This window comes from Macaca nemestrina, chromosome 16 (genome assembly GCF_043159975.1).
Source record: "Macaca nemestrina isolate mMacNem1 chromosome 16, mMacNem.hap1, whole genome shotgun sequence".
Lineage (NCBI taxonomy): Eukaryota > Metazoa > Chordata > Mammalia > Primates > Cercopithecidae > Macaca > Macaca nemestrina.
In genome coordinates, this window is record NC_092140.1 from 70,460,547 (window position 1) to 70,487,428 (window position 26,882).

The 26,882-nt window shown below is 36.3% G+C and overlaps 1 long non-coding RNA gene across 1 annotated transcript; it reads left to right on the plus strand.

Moving 5' to 3' along the window:
* Positions 1-1,227: 1,227 nt before the first annotated feature.
* Positions 1,228-26,458, plus strand: LOC105485591 (uncharacterized). The gene is made up of 5 exons (XR_989699.3): positions 1,228-1,354; positions 5,881-6,051; positions 19,735-19,811; positions 21,393-21,924; positions 26,310-26,458. It is a non-coding gene; the product is annotated as an uncharacterized lncRNA (long non-coding RNA).
* The last annotated feature ends 424 nt before the right edge of the window (positions 26,459-26,882 follow it).

The following is a 26,882-nucleotide window of genomic DNA, read 5'->3' on the forward strand; positions in this document are numbered from 1 at the left end:
GAACAAATATTTTGGAGACTTATTCACTTTCCAGTACTTAAAAGGTATTATCATATATTTATATCTGGTGACAACTTGGCAGTAAATATCAATTAAAGTTTCCTTTTTAACATTTCCCGGGGGTCAACGATGATCTTATGTTTTTCTTTTAAAAGGATAGTGAAGAAAGTAAAATAAGTGCCAATAGAAATCTGGGAGAAAAGTCACCTTTAAAAAACTCAACAAACAAGATGCATTCATTTAAGAAAAACTAGCAGAAGAAATTCACAGGCTAATTTGTCCTGAGTGGTATGCGAGTCAGTTAGCCAGGAAATTCAATGGCTGAATGCTTCACTGGCTCTGCCACCCAGTGGGCAGGGCAGAGCGCATAACTCAGACTATCACCTGCTGGCTGATAGTGCTATACCTGCACATGTGTCTTATACTTTCCCACTGATAAGTGATTAACCCCATGTACTAGGCTCATCCAGCAGGACTCAAGTGGTTAAACTAATTACATTGGTAGTGCCCTACATTAACCACCACAAGAATTCCAGCTGCACTTCTCCTGAAGCGGGGCAGACATTTCCACCTGACTTCAGGGCCAAAAGGATGCCTGCTGAACTTCATAAGAAGACAACAAATGTTTCCTGCAGTTCAAAGCTTTCTCTAAAGCTACTTATACTAATCATTTCAGAATATTGTTTATTAAAATAATTATAAAACTGTAACACGAAATCAGCTATTGTCTCTAGCCTTTTTAATAACTCTTACATAAAGCTTATCCACCCAAAACTGATAGCTACCAGCTTTGTCATTTTATGGTAAACATCATAAACCTAGACATTTAAAAAAAAATTCATTTAATCTTCGATTCACCCATTTATTCATTACATTCATCTATGGAAAATTGACAAGTAAAATATGACAATTGGAACAAATAGGAAAATTCCATAGCATTAAAGAAACAAGGTGGGTTATGGTAATTGATTGATTGATTGATTGATTGATTGATTCTGAGACAGAGTTTCGTTCTGTCACCCAGGCTGGAGTACAGTGGCACGATCTCAGCTCACTTCAGCCTCGATCTCCCAGGATCTCCTTCCACATCAGCTTCTCAAGCAGCTGAGACCATGGCGCGTATCACCATGCCTGGATAATTTTTGTTTAACATTTTTTTTTTTGTAGAAATGGGATCTTCTTATGTTTCCCAGCCTGGTCTTGAACCTCTGAGCTCAAGCTGCCTGCCTGTGTCAGCCTCCCAAAGTGCTGGGATTATAGGCAAGAGCCACCACACCCAGCCAGTAAGAGAGAAAAAAAAAACAAAAAAACAGAAAAAATGAAGAGAAAAAACAGGACACAGTCTCAAATGTCAGTAAGTAACTCTTAAAAATCCAAACAAAAATTCCAACACTGGCTAGTGATTTGGTTTAGCACTTATGAATGGGACATGGGACAACCAAATGTACAAAACCTTTTAGATACAGGTGCTTCCTTGCTTCCCAGTATCTATTACTTTCTACTTCTCATCAAGCAATTTTGCTTGGATCAGCAAAGTATCCAGTTAAAGTAATACATTCCTGTATTAGTAATCTATTGCTGCATAACAAATAACCACACACTTAGCGGATGAAAGCGACACCGTGTACTATCTCCCTATTTCTGTAAGTTAGAAACCTGGGCAAAGCACAGCTATGTTCTCTACTACAAATGTCATAATGCTAAAATCTAGAAGTTGGCTAGGCTGCATTCTTATCTGAGGCTGGGTATCCTCTTTCAAGCTCATTTATCTGCAAAACTCAGTTTTCTGTGGTTATAGGACTGAGCTTCTCCATCTATTGCTAGCTTCTGGTTGGATGTCACGCTCAGCTCCCAGATGTCACCCTTAAGTCCTCTCCCACCACAGCAGTTTACTTCTTCATAGCCAGCTGGAAAGCCCTTCTTCAGTCAGGTACATAAGAAAGCAATCAAGGCTGAGTCTGGTGGCTCACGCCTGTAATCCTAGCACTTTGGGAGGCAGTGGAACAACTGAGGTCAGGAGTTCAAGACCAACCTGGCCAACATGGTGAAACCCTGTCTCTACTAAAAATACAAAAATTAGCCAGGTGTGATGACACATGCCTATAATCTCAGTTACTTGGGAAGATGAGGCAGGAGAATTGCTTGAACCTGAGAGGTGTAAATTGCAGTGAGTTGAGATCGTGCCACTGCACTCCAGCCTGGGTGACAGAGCAAGACTCCATCTCAAAAAACAAACAAACAAACAAAAACTATCAGGAGAATAATTTTCCCAGATCCTGCCCACACAGTGGGGAGGAGTTGATAGATCACTTGGCTTGTACACCAGAAGGTGGGGCTCTGAGGAGCCATTTTAAAACGTGGCCCACCACAATCCTATCTACTCTTGCAATTAATGGCGACCATGTTACTCAGTTTGGGCCAAAGAGTTATGTGCAAAAGTGCATAAAGCAGGGTATACTTTCATGAATAAAAACACCAAATTATTTGACTAAATGGACTTTGTCCCTCTTTCTTTGTGAATAAAAATTAAACAGAAGGCCTGGAGAAGCAGCAGGTATGTAGTAATGTAGAAGACAAAAGTAGACACAAATGAAAGCATAGGAATTAAAGAAGGAGGCTAGGTTGCCTACATCTTCAATGAACCACTTGATTAGTTCTGTACTGTTTTACTCAGGACTTATTTTTATGACAGAAATAAACACCCTCACTTGTTTAAATCACTTTAGTTGGGCCTCAGCAACACAATCCTTCAGACTCTCTAAGACCTTTGGCAAATATAGTCTTTTTATTTTTATTTTTATTTATTTATTTATTTTGAGATGGAGTCTCACTCTGTTGCCTAGGCTGTAGTGCAGTGGCATGATCTTGGCTCTCTGCAACCTCTGCCTCCCAGGTTCTAGAGATTATCCTGCCTCAGCCTCCCAAGTAGCTGAGATTACAGGTGTCTGCCACCATGTCCTGCTAAGTTTTGTGATTTTAGTAGAGATGGGGTTTCACCATTTTGGTCAGGCTGGTCTCGAACTCCTGACCTCAAGTGATCCACCCACCTGCCTCAGCCTCCCAAAGTGCTGGGATTACAGGCGTGAGCCACCACACCCAGCCTAAATATACTCTTAATTGGAAAAAAAAAAAGTTATATTCAAAAACTTAAAGATATAATTTTTAAAAACTGAAATAAATTATATGATTTTGAATTCATGTTTCTTTGGAGGTTATTTTCTAGGATTCTATTTGAATTTGTATATCACTCATCTGCTATGCTTATTTGCATATGAACTTGCATTCCCTGTTTACCTTTCTAGTACAGAATTTCTTTGTCTCTCTGTCCTAGCCTTCTATTTCTCCAGTAAGCCAAAAAAACATTCCACTAGTTCCTGTTCTCTTGGATGCTTCCCTGATATATCATCTATTCTTGCCCATCAGAAAGCAAAATCCTCTTCTTCATTCTGATGCCATATTATTTCCAGACAAAAGCCCAGCTGAGAATAAATTTATATTCAGGAACAATGTTATCACTATTCACACAATTTGAACCTCTTTTCTACCTAGAACAGTACTGCTCTTTCTTGTTTGTTAGATTGGCTCATTTACGGTTACATGATTGAATGATTGTATAGTAATTAGCTTCACCCTAACTGACCTCTGTCATCTTGAGTCCCACCAACAAAAGAAGGACTACACTTTCCCTCAAACTCATTCACTCATTTTCTCCATCTTTCTTTTATAACTGACCTGTTTTGCTTAATTCTAAGCAATAATCCTCTCTTTGGAGACACAAATACACTATCCTAATTTAAAATATAGTCCTGGGTTGAAAATCTCCATTTGTCAGATTACTTAGCCAAACCATACAATTTCATTTATTTCTTGTCAATATTTTTTCGCTCAAAAGAGAATTTAACTTAAAAACAATGTATCGGCTGATCTGAGAAATTATCTATTATGTAGTTTTTCAGTTAGCAATAGACAAAAGCAGAAAGAGTGGATCTCTTGTATATGGATGCAAAATACGTGAAGGCTGTGCATATAGATGAATTTGAAGGCTTTTCTGAAGTATGACACAAGACAAATTAGCCACATGTGTTCTTTCTGGATATTTACACAATTTCAATAAAAATGAATTGACATTTACTATTGCTGATAACATTAGCAGATTATTATACAAAATTTAAACTTGTTTATTTTCCTTTTAAATAAATCAATTTTTTTATCCTCATATTCAGGTGATGAGGATATCCTTGTAATTCTTCAGGTTGATCAGATTTACTTAGAAGACACGAATGGGTAGCACTTACTTAACTTGTGAAAACATAATATTACTAGAGATGATAACAATGTTCAGTCTTCAGAAACATGCACACATATTTAGTGTCTAAATTATTTGTGAGGTTAACAAAAAATGTAGTGGATCCTATAGCTTATATTTGTTTAAATTAGCGAGATTTACATAAATGTCACCATTCATAAAATTTTCCGGAGAGGTTGCCTGTATCTTTTTTCAGTTGAGATGTGATGTGGATTTATTTAGAGACAAAAAGCAGTAAAGGGTCAAGATATTTTAAATCTTCATCAATAAAAAGACACAATATATTTTACTTTTTAAGAATTCAGGCTTTTGACATTGTAATTCTTCTACAAGAGTGTTGGAATAATGTGTATTTATTCATTCAATAATGAGCTAAAACTTGTGCACTTATTCTTTCAAACAACATAGAGTCAACACATACTATAAGTCAAACATTGCCAGGTACTGGTATATACGACTGAATCAAGGTCTTTGTCTTCAACAACAACTAATACTTATTCAGCACTATGTACTGGAAACTATTTTACATATGTTGTATGTATTACTTCAAGTGGTTATCTCAACAACCTTATAGGTTGAGATAATTGTTTACGTTAGGTTATTTATTTTTTTATTGAGATGGAGTTTCCCTCTTGTTGCCTAGGCTGGAGTGCAATGGCGCTATCTCGGCTCACCACGACCTCTTCCTCCTGAGTTCAAGCTATTCTCCTGCCTCAGCCTTCTGAGTAGCTGGGATTACAGGCATGTGCCACCACACCTGGCTAATTTTGTACTTTTAGTAGAAGCGGGGTTTCTCCATGTTGGTCAGGCTGGTCTTGAACTCCTGACCTCAGGTGATCTGCCCACCTTGGCCTCCCAAAGTGCTGGGATTATAGGCATGAGCCACCACACTCATCCTATGTTAGGTTATCTTATTTTAAACATTTTACAAATGAGAAAACCAAAATGGAGAAAGGAAATTTTCCTAGTAATAAGTATTTTCTGAGTAATAAAAAATGAAGTGGGGATTCAAAATAAGGCAATATGACTTTGGCATCCAGAATCTCAAAAATTCCAATGTACTTCCTTTGAGGGACTTGGGACTTGTCTCTCTAAAAGTATCAACCCCATAATAGCTCATTTATGTCCTATATATATTTAATAAACATCAAAGAGGAGATGTAAATAGGTATGTGTTGCAATAATGTGCAAATATTTGCACATTGCAAAGAATCTCATTAGATAGATTCTTTGCATTGGATTAGAACATAATCGTTTACTTCAATGAAATTTGTTAGTATCCACTTTCTGAAGCCTACTTCTGTCAGTTCATCCATCTCAGCCTCAGCCCAGTGCCGTGCCCTTGCTGATGATGTGTTACAATAGTTTGGTGGAAAAGAGGCCACTCTAGCTTTTGGAATTTTCAGCATTTTTGTGTTGATTTTTCCTCATCTTTTTGGATTTATCTACCCTTGATCTTTGAGGCTGCTGACCTTTGGATAGGGTGTTTGTGAGGTCTTTTGAGTGGATGTTGTTTTTGTTGTTGCTTTCTGTTTATTTGTTTTTCTTTTAATGGTCAGGCCTCTCTTCTTCAGGTCAGCTGTGGTTTGCTGCAGGTCCGCTCCAGACCTTATTCCACTGAATCTTTCCTGCTCTTGGAGATAACACCAGTGGAGTCTGCAGAACGGCAAAGGCGGCTTTCTGCTTCTTCCTCTGAAACCTTTGTGGCAAAGGAGCACTGACATGATGGCAGCCGGAACTCTCCTGTATGAGGTTTCTGGTAATCCCTGTTGGGAGGTCTCACCCAGTCAGGGGGCAGGGGATCAGGGACCCACTTTAAGAAGCAGTCTGGTTGCCCCTTGGCAGAGCAGGTGTGCAGAGCTGGGGGGACTCTCCTTTGTCCATATTGCCCAGACTCCTCAGAGCTCTCAGGAAGGGAAAACTAAGCCCCCTGAACCTAAGACGATGGCTGCCCCTCCCCGCAGGTGCTCCATCCCAATTTGATCACAATTCTGTCTGTAAACCCCTGGCTGGAGTTGCCGAAATTCCCAGCAGGGAGGCCCTGCCCAGTGAGGAGGGATGGATCCAGGTCCCACCCACAGAAGCAGTCTCACCCCGATCTGCCACAGCTTCTGTGCTGTGCTATGGGGAATTCCTCCTGGTCCAAACTGCCCAGTCTCCCTGGCAGTGACAGGGGAAAACCAACGACTGAAGCTGCAGTAATGGTGGTCGCTGCCTGGCGGTCACCCCTCCCCAAGGGAACTCTGTGGTCTTAGGCAGTCTCCAGGCTGCTGTGCTGGCCAGTGGGGATTTCAAGCCAGTGAGTCTTAGCTTGTGGGGTTCCATGTGAACGGGACCGGCTGAGCAAGGCTGCTTGGCTCTCTGGTTTCAGCCCCCTTCCTATGAAAATGGAAACATCTCCTGCCTCACAGGAGTTCCGAGAGCCAGAGCATGCAAAAACTCTGCAACTCAGTGTCTGCCCCAGCCGTCGCCGAAACCAGAGGCCTCCCTAAGTCTGCATAGTTATCTTTGTGCTCAGAACCCAAGGCCCTTATGTTGTAGGCTCATGAGAGAATCTCCTGATCTGTGGATTGCAAAGGTCTGTGGAAAAAGCCTCCTATTCCAGTGGGTACCACAATCCCTCACCACCTCTTTTGGCTAGGGGAGGGAGCACCCATTGCCTTGTACAGCTCCCACGTGGGCCATTGCACCACCCTGCTTTTACTAGCTCTCTGTGGGTAGCACCAACCACTTAGTCAGTTCCAATGAGAGAAACTGCATCAGTTGACCATGCAGAATTCACTCATCATTTATGTTCTTCTCAGTGGGAGCCACAGACTGAAGCTGCTTCTACTTAGCCATTTTGGCCCCTCCCTACCAATTATTTTTAATTTGTAATTTTTATGGGTACATAGTAGATGTCTATATTTATGGGGTACATAAGATATTTTAATACAGGTGTATAATGTGTAATGATCATATCGGGGTAAATTGGGTATTCATCACCTCAAGTATTCATCATTTACTTGTGTTACAAACACTCCCCTCAGTTATTCTAAAATGTATAATAAATTATTGCTAACTATAGTTACCTTGTTGTGCTATCAAATTGTAGTTATTTAATAACTTATTTTTAGAAGAATTTTAGATTTTCAGAAAAATTGAGAATATAGTACAGAGAGTTCACATCTATCCCCTCACACAGGGATACCTGTTACGGACACCCCACATGAGTATGGAACTTTTATTGACAATTGATGAATAAATATTAATACATTATCATTAATATAAATCTATACTTCATGAAGTTTTCCTTAGTTCCCCCCTCCCCACCAACTTTTGGAATTTTTTACCCAACATATTTTTCTGTCGCAACATCCCATCTAACATATCCCATTACACTTACCCATCATGTTTCTTTAGGCTCCTCAATTACTCAGACTTTCCTTAGATGACATTGACAGCTTTGAGAAGTATTGGTCAGATTTGTTTAGAATCTCCTTCAACTGGAATTTGTCTATTTTTTTTTTCTTTGTTGATGTGTCTGTTCAGATAGATTATACATTTTTTTTTTAATTGGGTCATTTTGAGTGCTAAGTTTTAAGTATTCTTTGTATATATCGTACACAAGTTCTTTATCACTTATGTCTTTTTAAAATATTTGCTTCCTGTCTGTAACTTCTCATTCCACTATTTTAATAGCATCTTTCACAGATTAAAAGTTTTTAAATTCTAAGACATTCTAACTTACCTTGTTTTTTATTTATTTTATCACAGAATCGGTTTTGGCATTATGTCTAAAAACTCATAACCAATCAGAGTTCACGAAGATTTCCTCCTATGTTTTCTTATAGAAGTTTATAATTTTGCATTCTACATCTAGATCTATGATCCATTTTAACTATAGTGAAGTGTATAAGATCTGTGTGTAGATTTATTTTTTTGCCCATGGACATCAAATTGTCCTCACATCTTTAATTGAAAAAGATATCATTTATCTTTGATTTGTCATTGCCTCTTTGTCAAGGTCAATTGCCTGTCTTTTTTGTGAGTCTATTTCTGGACTATCCATGCTCTTCGGTTTTTCTTTCTTGTTTCAATTTTTTTAAATTTCAACTTTTATTTCAAATTCAGAGAGTACAGGTGCAGGTTTGTTACATGGTCAGATGGTGTGATGCTGAGGTTTGGGGTACAATTGATCCCATCACAGAGGTCTTCAGATTATAGTGTCTAACAGGTAATGTTACAACCCTTGCCCCACTTTCCCCATCCACACTTTAGTAGTAGAGTGTCTCTTATTGCTGTCTTTGTAGCCATGAGTACCCAATGTTTAGCTCCCCCGCTTATGAATAAGAACATATGGTATTTAGTTTCTCTTCCTGCATCAATTCGTTTAGGATAATAGCCTCCAGCTATATTCCTTTTGCTGTAAAAGATGTGAGTTTTTTCTTTTTTATGAGTGTGTAGTATTTCATGGTCTATTTGTATCACATGTTCGTTACAATCAATGGACAGTGAGGTTGATTTCATGTGAATAGGGCTATGATGAACATACGAGTACATGTGTCTTTTTAATAGAATGTTTTTTGAATATATACCCAGTAACAGGATTACTGAGTCCAATGGGAGTTCTAAGTTATTTGAGAAATCTTCTAACTATTTCCACAGTGGCTGAACTAATTAACTTTCCTCAAAACAGTGAAGAAGTGTTCTATTTTCTCTTCAACCTTGTCAACATATATTGTTTTTTAACTTTTTAATAATAGTCACTGACTGGTATAAAATATCTCTTGTGGCTTTGATTAACATTTTGCTGATGGTTAGTGATGTAGGACATTTTTTCATATGTTTGTTGGCTGTATGTATGTCTCCTTTTGATGTGTCTGTTCATGTATTTTGCCCACATTTTAAAGGAGTTATTAGTTTTTGGCTTCTTCAATGGTTGAACTTTCTTATAGATTCTAGATATTAGACCTTTATCAGAAGTAGTTTGTGAATATGTTCCCTCATTCTGTAGGTTGTTTGCTGATAGTTTCTTTTGCTTCTAATTAAACTAAAAGAAGCTCATGAGTTTTCATGAGACCTGATGGCCTTATAAGGGTCTCTTCCCACTTCAAACATGTACTAGCCCATTTTCATGACATACTCAAAACTGGGCAATTTACAAAAGAAGGAGGTTTAATGGACTTACAGTTCCATGTGTCTGGGGAAACCTCACAATCATGGTGGAAGACAAAGAGGAGAAAATCATGTCTTACATGAATTACAGCAGTCAAAAAGAAAGAGAGCTTGTTCAGGGAAACTCCCATTTTTAAAACCATCAGATCTCATGAAACTTATTCATTATCACAAGAACAGCACAGGAAGGACCCACCCCCATGATTCAATTATCTCCCACTGAGTCACTCCCACAACACATAAGAATTTAAGATGAGATTTGGGTGGGGACACAGTCAAACCATATTAAGGTGACACTTCTCCTTCCGGCCACTTTGTGAAGAAAGTGCCTTGTTTCCCCTTCATTTTCTGCCATAATTTTAAGTTTCCTGAGGTCTCTCCAGTCATGGTGAACTGTGAGTCATTTAAATCCCTTTCGTTTATAAAATGCCCAATCTCAGGTAGTTCTTTATAGCAGTATGAAAATTGACTAATACAGTAAATTAGTGCCACAGAGAATGAGGTACTGCTATAGAGATACTGGAATTTGTGGAAGCAACTTTGGAACTGGGTAACAGGAAGAGGCAGGAATAGTTTGGAGGGCTCAGAAGAAAACAGAAAGGTATGGAAAAGTTTGGAACTTCCTAGAGACTTGTTGAATGGCTTTGACCAAAATACTGATAGTGATATGGACAATGAAGTCCAGGCTGAAGTGGTCTCAGATGGAGATAAGGAACCTGTTGGAAACTGGAGCAAGGGCGATTCTTGTTATGCTTTAGCAAATAGACTGGCAGCTTCATAGAGATCTGCAGAAATTTGAACTTGATAAAGATAATTTAGGGTATCTGGGAGAAGAGATTTGTAAGCAGCAAAGCATTCAGAATTTGACTTGGGTTTTCTCAAAAGCATTCAGTTTTATGCATTCAGAAAAGATGATTTGGAATTCAAATTTATTAAAAGGGAAACAGCATAAAAATTTTGAAATTTTGCAGACTGATAGTTTGATACAAAAGAGAACCCTATTTTCTGAGGAGAAATTCAAGCAGGCTGCAAAAAATTGCCTAAGTAATGAGCAGCAAAATGTTAATCACAAAGACCATGGGTAAAATGTCTCCAGGACATGCCAGAGGTCTTCATGGTGGTCCCTTCCATCACAAATCCAGAGGCCTAGGAGCATAAAATGGTTTCATGGGCAGGACTCAGGGCCTTGTTCCTTTGTGTGGTCTCAGGACTTGGTGCACTGTGTCCCAGCAGTGGCTAAAAGTGGCCAACATACAACTCAGGCTGTTGCATCAGGGGAAGGAGCCCCAGGCTTTGGTGGCTTACACATTGCATTGAGCGTGCAGGTGCACAGAAGTCAAGAATTGAGATTTAGGAACCTCCTCTACCTAGATTTCAGAGAATATATGGAAACAACTGGATGTCCAGAAAGAAGTCAGCTGCAGGGGTTGAGCCCTCCTGGAGAATCTCTGCTAGAGTAGTGAGAAAGGGAAATGTAGGGTAGATGCCTCTGCACAGAATTCTTGCTGGAAACTGCCTACTGGAGCTGTAAAAAGAGGGCCAAAATCCTCCAGACCCCAGAGTAGTAGACCCACTGGCAGCTGGCACTGTGCACCTGAAAAAGTTTCAGATACTCAGTACCAGCCTGTGAGAGCCAGTGGGAGGCAGAATGTACCCTGCAAAGCCACAGGGAAAGAGCTGCTCAAGGCCATAGAAGCCCACTTCTTGCATCATTATGACCTGGATGTGAGACATGGAGTCAAAGTAGATTATTTTGAAGCCTCAAGATTTGACTGCCCTGCTGTACTTTGGACTTGCCTAGGGCATGTAGCTCCTTCATTTTGTCCAATTTCTTCCATTTGGAATAAGTGTATTTACCTAATGCCTGTACCTCCATTGTATCTAGGATATGACTATCTTGCTTTTGATTTAACAGGCATATAGGTGGAAGAGTCTTGTCTTGTCTCAGATGAGAGTTTGGACTTGGACTTTTGGTTAATGCTGGAGTGAGCTAAGACTTTGGGAGACTGTTGGAAAGGCATGATTGTGTTTTGAAATGTGAGGACATGAGATTTGGGAATGGCAAGGGGCATAATGATATGGTTATGCTTTGAGTCCCCACCCAAATTTCATCTTGAATTATAAACTTCATAATCCCCATAATCCCCAAATGTCAAGGGAGAGACCTGGTGGAGGTCATTGAATTATGGGGGCAGTTTCCCCCATGCTGCTCTCATGATAGTGAGTGAGTTCTCATGAGATTTGATGGTTTTATAAGGGGCTCTTCCTCCTTGGGTCTGCACTTCTCCTTCCTGCTGTCTTGCAAAGAAGGCAGCTTGCATCCCCTTTACCTTTGACATGATTGTAGGTTTCCTGAAGTCTCCCCAGTGATGCTGAACTGTGAGTCAATTAAAACTCTTTCCTTTATAAACTACCCAATCTTGCGCAGTTCTTTATAGCAGTATGAAAATGAACTAACGCATCTTTTATGTTCCATTAGTCTCTGTGTCTGTTTTTGTAATAGTACCATGATGTTTTGTTTACTGTAACCTGACAGTATAAAGTTGAGTAATGTGATGCTTCTGATTTTATTTATTTTGCTTAGGATTTCTTTGGTTATTGAGGATCTTTTTGGTTCTGTGTAAGTTTTAGAATAGGTTTTATGGTAATTCTGTGAAAACGTATTTGGCAGTTTGCTAGAAATAGCATTGAATCTACAGATTGCTTTAGGAAGTATGGACATTTCAACAATATTGATTATTCCTATCTATGAATATAGAATGCCTTTTAAATCACTTATGTCATCTATGTTTTCTTTTAGCAGTGTTTAGTAGTTCTCCTTGTAGAGATCTTTTACCTCCTTAGTAAGATGTATTCCTGGGATTTTGTGTGGGTGTGTCTATTGTAAATGTACTTATTTTCTTGATATTACTCTCATCTTAAACATCATTGGTGATATAAATGCTACTAATTTTTGTAAATTGATTTTTGTATTCTGAAACTTTACTAAAGTCATTGATCAGTTCCTGAAGCCTATTGGCAGAGTCTTTAGTGTTTTCTAGGTATAGCATCACAGTGGCAACCAGATAGTTAGTTCAACTTCTTTTCCTTTGTGGCTGCCTTTTACTTCTTTCTCTTTCCTGATTGCTCTGGCTAGGACTTCCAGTACCATGTTGAATAGAAGTGGTATGAGTAAAATCCTTGCCTTGTTCCAGTTCTCAAGAAGAATGCTTCCAGCAGTCATAAAGCACGTTTCAATACATTTATAAAACATTTAAAATTATACTAACCATACTCTCTGATTACAGTGGAATAAAACTAAAAATCAATACCAAGAAGATCCCTCAAATCACACAATTACATGGAAATTAAATAACTGGCTCCTGAATGACTTTTGGGTAAGCCACAAAATTAAGGTAGAAATCAAAAAATTCTTTGAAATAAATTAAAGCAAATACATCATACCAAAATCTATAGGATATAACAAAAGCAGTGTTAGGAGGAGTTTATAGAGATAAATGCCTACATCAAAAATTTAAAAAGTCTAGAAGTAACAATCTAACATCATGCCTAGAAGGACTAGAAAAACAAAAGAAAACTACCCTAAAGGTTAGCAGAATAAAAGAAATAACTAATATCAGAGCACAAGTGAATGAAATTGAAAACTAAAATTTATATAAAGAATTAATGAATCTATAAGTTTGCCTTTATAAAGGACAAACAAGATCAATAACTGCTAGCTAGATTAACAAAGAAAAGCAACAGAAGATCAAAACAAGAACAATCTGAAACAACAAAGATAACTTTAACACTGATACCACAGAAATACAAAAAATTCTAAAAGACTATTATGAATACTTCTATGCATGCAAATTAGAAGACCTGGAGAAAATGGACAAATTTCTCACAAAACACATTTACTTAAAATTAAACGAGAAAGAAATTGAAACCTTGAACAGACCAGTATCTACTTCCAAAATTGAATCAGTAATAAAAACCTACTAACCAACAAGGCCTTGGAACAGATGAACTCACAGTTGAATTTTACCAGATGTAAAACAAAGAGCTTGTACCAATTATACTACAACTTCTACTAAAACTATTTCAAAAGATCAAGGAAGATGGGAGTGTTCCATAACTCGTGAAGCTAGCATCATCCTGACACTAAAATCTGGCAAAGACACAATGTCAAAGAAAACCTATAGGCCAATAGTGCTAAGAACATAGAAACATCCTCAAAAAATTAAAGCAAAAACAAACAAACAAAAAAGATAAAACTAAATCTTTTGAATTGTGTGATTTAAGAGATCTTCTTGGTATTGACTTTTAGTTTTACTCCACTGTAATCAGACAGTATGGTTAGTATAATTTTCGTTTTTTATAAATTTATTGAAACTTGCTTTATGACTGAGAATGTGATCTATACTGGAATATACTATGTGAGCAGATGAGAATAATACATATTCTACGGTTAGTTGATGTTTGGAGTATTCTTAAATGTTTATTAGGTCAAGTATCAAATTCAAATCCAGAGATTTTTCATCAGTTTTCCGCCTTGATGATCTGTATAATCTTGTCAGTAGGTTATTGAAGACCACACTGTTATTGGGTGGCTAAGTCTTTCATAGGTATAGAAGAACTTGTTTTATGAGCATATTGCTTAGTTGTTGGGTGTGTATATATTCAGCATAGTTAAGACTTATTGTTGAATTGAACCTTCTATCATTACATAATGCCCTTTGTCCATTTTAATATTATTGGTTAACATCTGTTTTATTAGATGTAAGAATAGTGACCTCTTGAAGACAGCAAAAAATGGGTCTTGTTTTTTATCCAGCTTGCCATTCTGTGAATTTTAGGTGGAACTTCTAGACCATTTACATTCAAGGATATATTGATACATGAGATTTCAATCCTATTATGATGTAGTTAGCTGGTTGTTTTGTAGTTTCTATTGTGTGGTTACTTTCTGGGGTTTCTAGGCTATATGCTTAAGTGTGTTTTGTGGTGGTAGGCATCATTCTTTCATTTCTATATTTATCACTCTCTTAATATGTCTTATAAAGGTGGTAACAAGTTCCCTTAGCACTTGGTTGTCTGGAAAAGATTTTATATTTCCTTCACTTACAAAGCTTTGTTTGGAATGATATTGAATTCTTGGCTGGAACTTCTTTTCTTTAAGAATGCTGAAAATAGGCTGCTAATCTCTTTTGGCTTGTAAAATTTCTGCTGAGAAGTCTGGTGTTAGCCTAATGGAGTTCCCTTGTACATGATTTGACTTTTTTCTCTAGCTGCCTTTATTTATTTATTTTTTTGACTTGGGCAGTCAGGTGTGTCCACAGGCATTGATGATGCTAATATTGTATTATATTTTGGAAGTGTTCTCTAAATTTCTTATATCTCTATGTCTACCTCTCTAGCAAGATTAAGGCAATTTTCTTGAATTGTTCACTCAAATGTGTTTTGAAGGGTGTCTTTAGTTTTTCCATCTCTCTCAGGAATGTAATAACTCATATATTAGGTTTATTTATAAAATTCCATATTTCTCAAATACTTTGTTTATTTTCAAAAATTAGTTTTTCTTTATTTTTGTCTGACTGAGTTAGTTTGAAAGACTTGTCTTCAAGCTCTGAAATTCTTTCTTCTGTTTGATGAAATGTATTGATAAAATACTCAATTGTATTTTGAAATTTCTTAACTGAAGTTTTCAATTCCAGAAGGTCTATAGATTTTTTAAAAATAATAGTTAACTCTTTCTTCATTTCCTGAATTACTTCAGAAGTTTATTGGTGTTTACATTGAACCTTGTTTGGGATCTTCTTGACCTTCCTTGCAATCCATCCTTTAAATTTTTTATCTGTCATTTCTGAGTTTCCATTTTGGCTAGGTACCTTTGCTGGAAAGTTAATGTAATTCTTCAGCCATGTCAGTACATTTATATTTTTCATGTGCCGGAATTTTTGTGCTGGTCCCTTCTCATCTGGAGATGCTGACACTTCTACTATTTGTAATTATTTTTATGTGAATAGGACTTTTTTTCATTTTCTTTCTGTCTCTATAATATTATTGTTTCCCCTTTCCTCTTTCCTCCCTCCCTAGCAGATGCAATTCTAGAGAATGTTGGAGAGGGTCTTTTGGCTTTGTTTCTATAGCCCTATATACTATGTCAGCAGATTTTATATTGGACTGTGTGGTTTTACCTACAAGCCAGTAGATAATGATTATGGGTAAGAGTCAGCTAAGGCCAACACAGCTAAGTGTTCACTTATTCCTTATTTACTGGCAGAAGCTCTCTATTGTCTCAGGCAATGGGCTGAGCCATATGTCACACAGTTGTCTAAGCTTTCTGCTCAGCCCCAGAGTGTGGTGGGTGCAAGATAGGAAAATCTGGACTGGGTGGCCCTGCCTACAGGTCCCCTGATGGCAGGCACAGGTAGAGAGCAGAGGCAGAACCCAGTGAGCGGTCACCAAACACCCAAAGATGTGACTAGATATGGAGCTGGGAAATCTCCTTGGCCCCAAGATTTCTGCATGGAGATGGGGAGGCAGCCTAAACTCCTAATCCAGGAGAAGGGATACCCCAGATGCTTAGGGATATGACTAGACATGAAGTGGAGAGGGCCCCCTTTCACCAGGATCCATGCACAGGAAAGGTGGGGTGACTCTGGCTGTTGATTCAGGCATGGGGGTGCTTTGAATTTTGGGAGTTCTGCCAGGGCAGGAAGCACCAAGAGTCCTGTTGTTCTACAATCTAGGTAAGCAGACTGGGCCACCCAGCAATAACACATACAGACTGGTTCCAACTCACCATGCTGGCCTTGGCTACAAGTCATCCCCTAGAAGCCACAGTTGTAGTAGCTTTCCTCCTACCTCAGTCTTGTGATGGGGGACAGCACAATCCCAGTGCCTATTGTTGAGGTACTTTGTACATTTCTTACTTTAGTGTTCCCTACCTTGCTCTAAAGCAAGTGCTCCAATCTCAGACTTAAGAATAAAATGCCTTGGTGTTTATGCTGCCATGTAACCAAATAACAACTTACAACTTACCTTATATGCACCTGGATTAAAAATGGTGTCCTTCTCGGTCCTGGGTCGGGGAAAATTTCTGCAGCTTTTCCCATTACTTTCCTTCTCAGTGTCTCCAAGTCGTTCCCCAAGTTAGCTGAAGGGCTTAGGAGAAACAAAGCGCTCTTCCTAGAGCAGCCCCAGAGGAAAGGTGAGTAACAGAGGGGGACTCTCTGCTTCTCTCATGTACTGGGGCTTCACTCACTTTTATCAGCCAGATCCCACCATGTGGGCTGTTTGCCCACATTCTCTTATCAGGGATTTGGAGGGTCCATGATTCTGGTGGATTCCTGCTTTCCTTCTTGAAATGCTTATGGACTTAATCTTTATGTATATCTTGCTATTTTCAAGTGGCTAAGGCACACTAAAAGCCTCTAATCTGCCATCTTGTGGGGAAAAAAAAGGCACGAAACCAACTATTCTTTTTTAAATGTGTCTTTTATTAATAAAACATTATCGTGAATATTATAGCTTTACAGAAAGTTTTGAACTTGGGGAGTGTTCTAATTCCCCAAAGAACAAAGTATTCTAACTTTGTTCTTTTCCGTCATTGTGTTGGCTATTCTAGATCTTTTGCCTTTCCACACAAACTTTAGAAACATTTTGTCAATATTAATAAAATGCTTACTTGAATTTTGACTTATGTTGATAAATATAGGAAGAGTATGCATCCTAAATATGTTGAATTTTTTCCCATGTCACAAAATATGCCTCCATTTATGTAAATATTTAGTTTCTTTTACCAGAGTTTCGTAGTTTTCCACGTTTAGATCTTGTGCGTATTTGGTTAGAATTACTTCTAAGTATTTCCCTTTTATGGTGCCATCATGAATAGTGCTATATTTTTTATTTCAAATTCCAATGGTTCATCGCTGGTGCACAGAAAATCAATAGGCTATTGTGTACTAACCCTGTGTCCTACAACTTTGCTGTAATTGCTTATTGGTTCCAGAGGACTTTTATTCTTTCCTTTGCTATTGTTTACATGTCTTTGGGCAGGAGGTTTTGTCAGTTTTGAGAGATTTTCTACACAGGTGATCATGTCATCCATGGAAAGGACAGTTGTAATTCTTTCTTTCCTACCCATACACTGTTTTTCTATATTGTCTTATTGGAATTTTGGTACAATATTGAATAGTGGTTAGTGAGGGGGACATCTTTTTTGTTGTTCCTGATTTTAGGATAGTCTAGTTTCACACCATTAAGTATGATGTTACCTGCAAGTTTCTTGTATATTTTTATCAACTTCTCTATTATTAGATTTCTGAACACTGTTCCCATGTTGGATTTTGTTAAATACTTTTTCTCGACTTGATGTAACAACATAGCTTTTTCGTGTTTACTCTTTTATCAGTTGAATTATACAAATTGATTTTCAAATATCAAATCAACCTTGCATACCTAGAAGGAATCTCCATGGCCATGGTGTGTGATTCTTTTGAAATATTTTTGATTCAGTTAGCTAATATATTCTTGAAGATTTTTGCATTTATGTTCATTAGAAACATTGGTCGATAGTTTCCTTTCAATGTATTTTTCTGTTTTTCATATTAAGGTATTGTTGGCTTTATAGGGTTAGTGAGGAAGTATTTCCTCTGCTTGTATTTTCTGGTATAGTTTGGAGAGAGTTTCTATTTTCTCTTTAATAGTTTTATAGAATTTACTGGTGAAATTATCTGGGTTTGGTGATTTATTTTTGGTAGGTTTTAAATTATTGTTTCAGTGTAATTAACATGGCAGGCCTAGTAAGATTGGTAGTACTTGTATGTGAGTTTTGGCAATATATTTCCTTTAATGTAGCTCTCAATTTCATCAAAATTATTAAATTTGAGCCAGGCATGGTGTTTCATGCCTGATATCCTAGAACTTAGGGCGACAGAAGTGTGAGGATAGTTTGAGCTCAGGAGTTTGAGACCAGCCTGGGTAACATAGCAAGATTCTGTTCTCTCAAAAAAGAAAAAAATAGTAATCTTTCAATTTGTAGGTATAGAGTTGTTCAGTACAATTCTTTATTATCTTATTAATATTCATGGAGATTAGTAAAGGTGACCCATTTTTCAATTTTTTATTGGTAATTTGTTGGTTCTCTTATCTTTCACTTTTCTTTTTCAGTCTGGCTGGTGGTATGTCAGGTTTATTGATCTTTCTAAAGAAACAGGTTTTAGTTTCATTGATGTTCTCTAGTGTTTTCTAGGTTTTAATTTAATTTATGGTAGCTGTACATTCTATTATAAATCTCTTCTCCCTACTTTTTGCTTAAATTTTATTTATTTCACTAGTGCTTTAAGGCACCAATTTAGATTATCAATTTCATATTCTTCTACTTTTATAATATATAAATATATATATGGTTTAATTATTTAGTGGCATCACACAAATTTTCATAACATATATTTTTAGTTTTAATCAATTATTATAATTCATCTTATGTTTTGACTATGTGTTATATAGAACTGTTATTTCATCATCAAATATTTTGTGATTGTGTATCTACCATTTTGTTATTTACTCCTAGTTTAATTCCACTGTAACCAGCCATACTTCATATATTTTCTATGACCTTAGATTTGGTAAGGTATATTTTATGACCCAGATGAGATTCTCAGTGAATGTTTTATGTGAGCATGAGAAGAACGTCTTATTTGGTTATTGTTGGATGGAGTAGGTGATAGTACTATTCAGGTTAATTACATACTTACTGAGTTTTGCCTATTTGATCTTCATTTACCAAAAAAAATGTGTTTAATATTTCAGCTATAATAATGGATCTTCCTGTTTCACCTTGCATTTCTGTTAAGTTTTTGCCTCATGTGTTTTGATGACCTAATGTTAATTTATATATATTAAAGATTGTTATGCCATCTTAGAGAATTAGTTCCCTTATCATTAGGTAATGCTTCTCTTGACACTAATAATTTTCTTGTTGTCATGTATAATTTATCTGAAATTCTGATAGCTACGCCAGCTTTTTTTATTAAAAACAAAAAACTATTGTTACTTTGTCATATCTTTCTTCACTCTTTTGCTTTAAATTTGTGTCTTTACATTAGCATATAGTTGTGTCTTTTATTTTTTAAAATCACTGTGGCTGTGTCTTTTATTAGTGAATTCAGACTACGTATAACTATGATAATTATTAGTACGTTTGAATTCACATAGACCATGCTTGTAACTTTTTTTCTATTAATTACACTTTTCTTTGTTTTGCTTTTCCCTTTCCCCTTTAGGTGAAATAGGAAGATGAAGGCTGGAGTTGCATAATGATCCTTCTATTATAAGCTTTGGTAACGTCATTTTCCAGAGGGTAGGTTTTTGCTATAAATAGTTCACTCTATTATTTCAAAATGGTTACATTTTTCCCTCCCCTTGCTGAAGACATAAGGCATTTTTTTCTTGGCTCTTCATGAGAACATGGTGTAGTTCCTGGAGGGGAAACACATGACAGTGTATGAGACACACCTCAGTCCATGATCTTAGGAAACTCTTTCTTACTTAGATAATTAGACTTCACCATTGGTCAAACTTACCATTTTAGTATTTCCACAAATTTACAAACATGACAGGTTCTGCTCCAGGTAAGCTGACCTTAGCAATGTTTGTCTCTTTCTCCAGTATTTGGAGTTGCAGTTCTCCCTGTGAGCTCAGTTTTCAGTTTGCTTAGCTTGTTTGTTTTTCTTATCACTTATTTATTGTTAATGTTATTTTTTATTTGAAAACATTGCACAAATAACTGTTTTGGAAAGTAGTCCACTAATAATACTTTGGGGACTAAAGGTACCGTTGTGGTAAGTTTTTCTTAAATTCTCAATTTTTGAACCAGTCCTGAATTTCCAGTTAAATATATGCATTTAAAATTATTTTATTTTAATTAGATGCTTTTAATAAAAAAAAAACAAAACAGAATGCAGACTACTCACTAAAATAAAGAGTGGTACAGGTTACTTTAGGGATGCCTATACACTGTGATCCAGGAAACTCCAATTAACAATATAGCCTCTGTGATATAAGATGCAGTGTTGTAAGAACAGGTTAAAAAAAATGGTTAAGATAGCTTATTTAGAGAATGACATAAAATAGGGACACAGAATATCTACTGAGCGATTCATGATTTATGTAACCTGAACACAATAAGTATTCTTCTTCCTGCTCTGAAACTGGATTTCTCTTTGTTTAACCTGATTTTGAAAGAGTGAAAATGGCATTTTAGAGTTTATTCCAATGCTGAAATACACTGAAATGTAATATATTACATGCAATACATTGAAATGTAATGTAAGTATTTATGAAACTACAGTCATGACAAAATCTCTAAATAATCATGTTTAGACTTATATTTCCAGCCAAACATACACTTAAAAAACCCCCTAAAATGATCATCTCTTTAAAGATTAAGAAGATTATGGTATTTTTAATTTAACATAATTTGATATAAAAAGTTTCTTAAGAGGAGAAATTGTGTCTTATCATTTGTCATTACTAAGCAACATAATGAAATAAAAGTATAACTATCTAATATACATAAATAAAGATTCTCAGCAAATACATGTATTCTCTCGATGCTATGTGATTTCTTAGATCTGCCCACTGCCCACAGAGGCAGGACTAATCTCTAAATGGACTAAGTTACATTTTGTCTTTACTTGCTTGAGTCTATTTGTATGGCATTTAAATTTATTATAATAGGTAAAAGGTGAAATTTTCTTTCATATTTTTTAATATCTTTACCTTTTTGTGCATATGGCATAGCTTTTATAAATTTGATCTATTTTTGTAATTAGAATTTTGGTAAACATTGTATACAATTTTCCTTAAGAAAGCCAAGTGTTTGTTTATAAAAATGACTAGAATATGAGTTTGAAGTGGCTCTTTTTCCTTCTTCATACAGGATAGTCATAAATCTTATTAGTAAAACTCAATTGCACATTTTCATCAAAAATGAGGCAGTTCCTCTAATTCAAATGAACATACACGTTTAAATACAGTCGCTGCTCTTGAGAACGTGTGTCAGTGCGCTCAGTAATTCACCATTGGTGAAGACTGACCTCTACTAAAAAAAAAAAAAAAGAAAAAGAAAAACTGAGCATCCAAATTCAGAGAGCCTATCAAGAAATTCAGAAAGCCTATCAACAAGAATAATGCACATACCATTCCAACACTGTGTGAAGTGAGAGGACATGAGACAAGGTCATTCTTAAGCAACAAATTCTGAAGACAGACCAAAGTGTTCTGCATATCAAGCAGGTTGTGAGGTCAACGTGCAGAAAATATCACAACATAAGTTAATGCCTGCGAATGACACCCTAAAAACAACTTTTAAAAGCAGTCCTGACAGCTAGAGCATCTGCAGAAATTACCTCCACATGAAACGTTGCTTGGTGCTGCAGAAGGGGCCTCCTGTTAAGGAATACATTTGACAGGTATACAAAATAAATGCAAATTGTTTTTTTAAAAAAAGCCTATTTTTGTCTGTTTATTTTAAATTATAGCTGCATTTTTATTTTTTTATTTTAAAAAGTAAAATATTTAGTTTTCGGATAATATGACAATGAATTTTTAAATTTATAATTTTTGAGCTATAAAACTATTTTACTGAGAAATGTAGGGCGGTGAATACTAAAAATAAGCTGTGCCTTTATTAAGAATTTCATAAAGAGTTTCATGTTTAAGAGAACCAACAAGACAAGATCAAAGGTAAAGTGGAGAGGTGAACTTAAAGTTAAATATACAAAAATAAACATGTAGAAAAAGAAAGAAGTTTTAGGGAGGACCAGAGGACTAAAAAGCGCTGTGATGGAATATTTCTAAATTTTGAAATGTTTGACTTCAAGAGAGATTAGTCTATATAAACAGAATTATTTCCCTAAGGTTTTGGGAATGGTCATATGACAGTAAACCTCCTGATGGGCAATGAGTTCTTTCATTTCCTTTGACTCTTCCTGTTACCATACTTGCTTCTCCTTTTCCAATGATTACATTTTCTTAAGTTCCCCTCATACGCCTAAGTCCTTTTATTGCATCATTTCCTTAGATTTATATCAATTTCTCAATGCCTTTCTCTTTACTCTGAATGCCTTTATCTCTCCAACTAATAATATTCTGGCATACACATTATTCAATAGAGGTTTCTTAGCTATCATCATATAAAATGAAAAAAAAAAATTAAAATATCAATCCTTCATTGTGAATCAAGGGACAAGATGAATGTATTGTCTGCTTACCATATACTGTTTTTAAAACAGCTTTTTCTGAGAATGATGGTTTCCAGCTGCATCCATGTCCCTACAAAGGACACAAACTCATCCTTTTTTATGGCTGCATAGTATTCCATGGTGTATATGTGCCACATTTTCTTAATCCAGTCTGTCACTGATGGAGCACAGGTATACACATGTAACAAACCTGCACGTTATACACATGTACCCTAGAACTTAAAGTATAATAAAAATAAATAAATAAATAAATAAAAACAGCTTTTTCATAACCATAAGTTGAATATCATTATTTTCATTTTAATGGTGAGCAAAGCTAGGATCAGGAAGATAATTGACATGTTTGAATGTCAGTAACAACAAAGCTTGAGAGTTTCAATTGATAAAAGGTAGACTCTGGGCCCATTCTACAAGGTCTGCAGTCTAGATCTTTCAGTGAAACTGATATTTCTCACACAGCACTTCCTAGCTCAGTTACTTTCTCTAGCCTCACAAGTGCCTTTTCTAATATTTTAAAGACTATTACAGCACTATTCCCACACGGAAAATATTTAGAGAGCCCAAGGGAAACTTTAAAAGCCTTGGTAATGATTTTGAGGTATAGAATGTTTTAATTCCTATAAATAAAAATGTCTCCCAAGCAAAAACAACAATGATGATGTTTAAAATATTTTAGTGACATTGCTACCGCAAATAATAGGTCACAGTACATGGTATTATTCCAGAAAAGTTAAGTAGGTGAGCACAACAAATTTTAAAAAGAAAATAGCATCACTTTCTACTTTTCACTTTGCTGTCCAGAATCAGAACATGTGGACTCGAAACTCAAGTGGGAAGGATTGCCCATCAGGAGGTTTATTGTCACATGACCATTCCCAAAACCTTAGGGAAATAATTCTGTCCATATAGACTGTCATCTCTCTTGAAGTCAAAAAGGCTCTCATTTTCTTTCAAAATTTAGATATACTCCATCACAGCACTTTTAGTCCAGTGGTCCTCCTTAAAGCTTCTTTCTTTTTCTTCATATTTATTTTTGTGTATTTAACTTTAAGTTCACCTCTCCATATTACCTTTGGTCTCTGTCTTCTTGGTTCTCTATTACCTCAGGACGATTCTGCATCATCTATTACTCTATCTTTCACTGCACATGAAGTCTCAAATCATCTATATAACCAAACTGGTCATGATTGCTTGTATTCATCTTTAATAAACATTCTTATTTTTCTTGATGCAGCAAAAGCATTTCAGGAACAGATATTCTTTAGAGACTGTGGTATTTGGTATTTGAAGATGATATATTATTTGTATTGATTTTTCATGCATCCATGTGCTAAGAAAGTCCTGTGCCCATAAAGGAAAATATGTCTATTATTTTTGTTTGCAAATTGATGAATTCACCCATCACACTATGTCTGAGGTAACATTGTGATTTTCTCAAGCTTTCAATAATATGATAAGCGAATCAAATCAGCCATAAAATAGTACATGTGACCCTGTCTTTAAATTAATTAAGTGATTACATCTCCCTTACCCATTTCAGAAGTTTTGAGGGGCAACATCAAATAGTAATTAGTAAAAACCATGAAAATGTACTTACCTAAATTGATGATCAGTGATCTCTAGTGTGTGTGTGTTTGTGTCTGTGTCTGTGTGTGTGTGTGTGTGTGATGCATTAGAACTGGAGATGTGGCTATTCTAAGGTAAAGTCAAACTTCTGTTAATTTATTCATTAATTTAGTTATTTGTTGACATGAAAAACATACATATTAAGTATTTTAGTGCCAGACATTTTGTGAAGCATACGAATACAGTAGTGAATGAGAAAGAAATGGCATTTCTCAGCATGATCCTTTCAGATCAGCAGATGACTTACCAGAAAGAGAATTATACTACTGACTGGTAAAGCCTTGTTTATTAAACCTATTTTTTAAAAAACAAATAAAATAGAAAAATAAAAGGATATTTGGTCAGAAGAATGTATTTATCTGCAGTATGCTTTCCTTAAATCCAACTGAACCACCAAAAAAGAAGTGTTGCAATAGTTTTACCAAGATTACAGATTGCTGATTGGGCCATATTTTCTATAGGATAAGCATAGAAGGATATAGATAAATTATAATTTATATAGGACCTTGGGTAGTCAAATGCCCTTTCTGCTCCAAAAGATTCTATGCGAACTTCTATTTTTTTATTTACATTTCTTTTTTTCCATATGGTCTTTAAGCTCTTTGAGATTAAGCGTTATTGCATTTCCAGTGTGGATGCAATACTATCAGTAATAAGTATCTGTGTAACAAATGAATAATCACTGTCCAAAAAGACAGGGCAGATTGTGAGCACAGAGGAAGGATTTACATGTGAGGTAAGCTAAAATAAGTCAAACCTTTAACAATCATGTTGAGCCAAAGAGCTTGAGACAAATACGAAGGCAGAACCAACCTACAATAAGTGAGATTAAAGCAAAGGGAGTCTGGCAGACTGAGCCTAGAAAAAGCAGCATCTGAAATATAGCCACAGCACTTTTTTCTTTTTTTTTTTTATGAGCTTGCAATCTCAACTGTAGGCAGGGATAAAACTCATGTATAACAAGCCAACTTGGACAGATGTTCAGAAAACACCATTGATTAAAGGGTACTTGTTTAGATGAAAAGTTAATTCACTTTGATAGATGCGTACTTCACTGCAAATGAAAATTCCATCTTGCTTTATATTAACACCCTCCACAGATAATTTGAAACTAACTAAATTTGATGCTATTATTTTTTCTGAGATATTTTAAGCAATTCATAAAGCAATTTTAATTTTAAATGCTATTTTCCTTGAAAAAGAAAAAAAGGAAATTAATGAGCACACATTTTCTGTATTTTAGAAAATGAATTAATTCTGATTTACCTCTCTAAATTGTATGTTCTAGTTCTTCAAGAAAAGCATCCAATACAACCACAAACATATACAAATACTGACCAGTCAATGACTATTGCAGTTCCCCAAAATGATATAATGCTCAGGATATCCAGCAATTTATTTACCTTTTTGTTAAATATATGAATTCTGATGTGCGAATGTAAGATGGGATTTGGACCATAGTTTTACCATAAGTTAGAATCTGGAATGTAATTATCAATCTTAAAGATAAATTTTAAATTGCATTTTTGTATTTTATCATTGTAAAAAGTAGTTACTAGTGCCAGAAGATAGAAGCTCTAATGGATGAATAGCTTTTTATAAATAAGATAAAAATGCAGTAAAATATAAAATATTTAAATATGTAATCTGAGTCATGAAGTTGTATAATATTAAACCCAAAATTAATATTCAGATAATTTATCTAACTTTTTGAGTATATGAATACAATATTGCGGTGTTAAAGTTGAATTTTTAATTGTTGTCAACTAGTTTTTTAATAAAATGATAATAGGTATTTCGACAAAAATTTACCAGTTAAGATAGATACTTTGTCATAAGCATCTATCATAAGATTCTTTGTCATAAGAATTCAGAAAGGACCTAAGTAGTTTTTTCAATTTACATGCAAAATATCATAAATTGCAGGTTTCTTTCTTTCATTTTCCCTTCTTTTACTTTTTTAAAAGTGATATCAAGAAGTGCTAGGGCGATTTATGGCAAGATGGCCGAATAGGAACAGCTCCAGTCTCCAACTCCCAGCGCGAGCGACACAGAAGACCGGTGATTTCTGCATTTTCAACTGAGGTACTGGGTTCATCTCACTGGGGAGTGCCGGACGATCGGTGCTGGTCAGCTGCTGCAGCCCAACCAGCGAGAGCTGAAGCAGGGCGAGGCATCACCTCACCTGGGAAGCGCAAAGGGGAAGGGAATCCCTTTTCCTAGCCAGGGGAACTGAGACACACAACACCTGGAAAATCGGGTAACTCCCACCCCAATACTGCGCTTTAAGCAAACAGGCACACCAGGAGATAATATCCCACACCTGGCCGGGAGGGTCCCACACCCACGGAGCCTCCCTCATTGCTAGCACAGCACTCTGTGGTCTACCGGGAAGGCAGCAGCAAGGCTGGGGGAGGGGCGCCCGCCATTGCTGAGGCTTAAGTAGGTAAACAAAGCTGCTGGGAAGCTCGAACTGGGTGGAGCTCACAGCAGCTCAAGGAAACCTGCCTGTCTCTGTAGACTCCACCTCTGGGGACAGG